We start from the raw sequence: 3,876 nt of genomic DNA on the forward strand, positions 1-3,876 counted from the left end.
TTGGCTAAGGTGGGGACAGCATCCAGGTTCAGAGTTCAGCAGGGGACTGAGTGCTGGAGTCAGAGAGCCCACAGGGGGTCAGGCTGGCCATGGGGACAGGGCTGGAGGGGCTGTCAGCTGTTGCTGAGAGTCGAACAAGGAGCGTGGAGGGGCAGCGGGGAGCGCTGGGCGCAGGAGAGGACCTGGCATCACAGCCTTGGTGTGGATGGAGGAGAGGCACCCACTGTGGGCCAACGAGGCAGCGGTGGCCGTGCAAGGGAGGAGCAGATGGAGGGGTCGACGTAAGGCCAGGGGGCTAAGGCTTCAGCCTGCAGAGAAGCTTCAGTGCCTGGGGGGAGTGATGGAGCCAGAGCCAGGAGTCAGGCTGGCTGTGGTGGGAGAGAGGCCAGGGGCAGCCGCAGTATCTGAACACAGGGACTGGAGGGGAGGCTGAGTGAGCCCAGGATGCTAGGATCGCACTGCCTGGGTCCACGCCCAGCTCTGCTGCTTGCTGCCTGTGTGACCTTGGGCAGATCACCTAACTTCTTTGTGCCTCAGTTTCCTCATCCATAAAACTGCAGTAAAAGTATATACCTCAAGGGTTGTCGTGAGGATAAAATGAGTCAGCAAGTGTATGTTATGACATGATACATAGTATGTGCTATGTCAAAACTGCCGGTGTTACAGCTCTTCCAGAATTTGTCTGGCAGGTTTTCCGGTCTGCACCAGAAAGCCCCCATGAAAACAAAAAACAAACAAACAAGACAACCTGCTATTATTATATTACACACAACATGTGTAGGGTGTGTGTGTGTGTGTGTGTGTATATATGTATGCAGCGTATAGAATATAAGGTATATATTATACAGTACATATAGTATGAATATGCAATATGTGCTGTATACAGCTAGCATGTACGCTATATATGTAATATTATAATAAATACTATTATAACACATACGTAACAGCATGTATGATATTTACACTCTAACACAACTGCAGTATGTACTGTGCACACTGTATTTAATGTGTGTTACACTGTTAGACGTAACATGCTGTGTAGCTGTGTTCCCTGCTGTCATGGATACGCGGCACCTGCTATTACTGTAAAAGTTACTATCAGCAGCATCACTCTTACTAGAATCCTTTCAATGCCACAGGTGCCGATTTAACAGAGAAGCGGTGAGGCCAAGGTAGAACTTTTGATCCCAGGTAGTTGTGTGGGTGTTGACACTACGACCAGAAACAGAGAATCTGGTGTGTGTGTGTGTGTGTGTGTGTAATGAATGTGGCTGTAAACACGAAACTGGGGAAAGGGTTGACAGAGCTCTTGTGAGCCGTCTGGTTCAACCTGCTCATCTCCCGATGAGAAGTGGTTCCCTGAGCTGCCCCCTCCCTCTTGCACGCCTGGATTTGGGTAGAATCTGATGGACGTGGTCAGCACAGAGGTGAGGGCGGAGTGGTGGGGAGGCCTCCCTACTGGAAGCTCTGCTGTCCTTCCTTTACTGGGGGTCCAGCTTGACCATCTCCTCTGCCCCCCGCCCCGCCACGCTTTCACCGTTATGACATTTAGAGACTGTCCTCTGCCCCCAAGGCTGTTGATGTTTGCTCTGGAGGGACTCCTGTTGGGAAGCTCAGAGAACACTCAAAAATATTAACAGGTCAGTGCTTCAAAAGCCCAGGTTAAAACAGAAAGGAGCCGGGGCTGGTCTGGTCCTCAAGCCTGAGAACCGTGTCTCCTTAGAGACATCACCTCGGGGAGCGGGCAGATGGGCGCCGCCCAGGGGTTCCGAGGATGCAGGGAGTCCCAGCGGTCCTTTGGTATTTCCATAAAGACTCCACTGAGTTTCAAAACGTATTCTCTGTGACTTCCCCATCATCTTGGCTTGAAAGAAAAGATAGTAATTTCAGGCAGTTTGTGATTCAAGACGTATTATGAAACATGTATTTCCAGGTACATTTTGGGATGTTGTCAGAATAAATCTAATCACTGCCTTTTCTCCCCTGGGTTGTTATGAGGCAAATCTGTGATCTATGCTGAGTTTGTCTTCCTACCATGTCAACCTCCCCACGCCCCGTTCTTCTCACAGATCCCGGGCTCGTGTGCTGTCCAGAGACCCCCTGCGAGCCCCCCACGGTCCCCTGCCCTCCTGTGTGCACTCCCGCCCTGCTCACCCCAATGGCCGCCATCCTGCCCTGGGTCAGTCTCAGCGGGGGCTGTCCAGCAGGGAGCAGGGCCCAGCGGGGGCCCTTGCGTGAGGATGGGGGGCAGGAGGGCCGCTGGGATCGGGGTCCAGCGGCTATTCCATAGGTGACAGCTGATGACATGGACATCATTTGCAGATATGAGGGGAAGAGAGACGTAAGGGGCACCGGGAGCCAGGGCGTGGTGAGTCTGCCCCACCCAGGCTGCTCGGCTCTGCCAGACTGCAAGTGCCAGAATCGTGACTGGCATTTCCAGCTGAGTCTTCCCAATTCGGACACTTTTTCAAACTACGCAATTTTTAGAGCATGACTCTGGCGTGATGGAGCCCACTCCAAAGGGTACTAAGTGTGAGTTTAAACTACAACTGCCTGCAACAGTGTAATACTGGGTTTTTAAAAGCCTCAGAAAATAGCATAGACCATGACGTACTTTTAATTCAATTAGAAGCAAGTAAAATGAAACATATTTTTTAGAAATACGTATGTGTTAAAACCGTATGTAAGAAAATGCAGGTGTTAAGTCTGCAGTTACCTCAATTGTGGAGGGAAAGAGATAGAAGGGGGAGAAGCACATGGATAGATGTAAATTTTGGGTCGACATTTTGGTCTTGTGTTCACGGTGTATTCATGCCCATGAATTATCTTCTATTACTAAAATAATATGAATTAAAATGTACAGACCAATGATGGATCTGATTAACACTAATTCATATGCCAGATGTTGTTCTAAGCACCTTGTAAATATCATCAACGTGTTGAATTCTCAGAGCAGCTCTGTGTGGTAGGCGTTATTAGTATTTCCATTTCCTTGAAGAAACTGAGGCACAGAGAGGTCAAGTTAGTGGCCCAACATCACAAAGCTGAGCTGGAGTTCTAACCCAGGCTGTGCTTCTCCAGACTCCTGCTCTCCTAACACCAGTGTTAGGATTAATGTACTGCTGTGAACTTGAAGTCTATAAAGAAAGGGGGGGCAAGTTAACTGAAGGCACCGGTTTCTCCACGAAGCAGGGGTAAATATGCAGCGAAGGAGGGACGCCTGGCTTTAGTGTGGGAACAAAGAGGATGGTTTTGTATAGGACAGCCTTTCAGTTGGTTACCATCTCTACCCTCCCAGGCAAAATATTTGCACTTTAGCAAGGCCTTTAAAAAAAAATTTGAAGTACAGTTGATTTAAAATGGTGTGTTAATTTCTAGTGTACAGCAAAGTGATTCCGATATACACACACACATACACATATATTCTTTTTCAGATTCTTTTCCATTAGAGGCTATTACAAGATACTGAATATAGTTCCCTGTGCTCTACAGTGGTCCTTGTTGTTTATCTATTTTATATACAGTAGTGTATATCTGCTAACCCTAAACTCTTAATTTATACCCCTCCCCAATCCTTCCCCCCCCGATAACCGTAAGTTTGTTTTCTATGTCTGTGAGTCTGTTTCTTTTTTGTAAATAAGTTCATTTGTATCATTTTTTTAGATTCTACATATAAGTAATATCATTTGATGTTTGTCTTTCTCTGACTTACTTCACTCAGTATGATTATCTCTGTCTATCCATGTTGCTGCAAATGGCACTGCATTGTTCTTTTTTATGGATGAGCAGTATTCCACTGTGTATCTACACCACATCTTCTTTACCCAACTGTCTGTCAGTGGACGTTTAGGTTGCTTCCATGTCTTGGCTATTGTA

The 3,876-nt window shown here is 47.5% G+C and overlaps 1 non-coding gene across 1 annotated transcript; it reads left to right on the forward strand.

Moving 5' to 3' along the window:
• Window positions 1-655: 655 nt before the first annotated feature.
• Window positions 656-717, forward strand: LOC116147542 (U7 small nuclear RNA). The gene has a single exon (XR_004131101.1). It is a non-coding gene; the product is annotated as a U7 small nuclear RNA (small nuclear RNA).
• The last annotated feature ends 3,159 nt before the right edge of the window (window positions 718-3,876 follow it).

Source organism: Camelus dromedarius, chromosome 18 (genome assembly GCF_036321535.1).
Source record: "Camelus dromedarius isolate mCamDro1 chromosome 18, mCamDro1.pat, whole genome shotgun sequence".
Classification (NCBI taxonomy): domain Eukaryota; kingdom Metazoa; phylum Chordata; class Mammalia; order Artiodactyla; family Camelidae; genus Camelus; species Camelus dromedarius.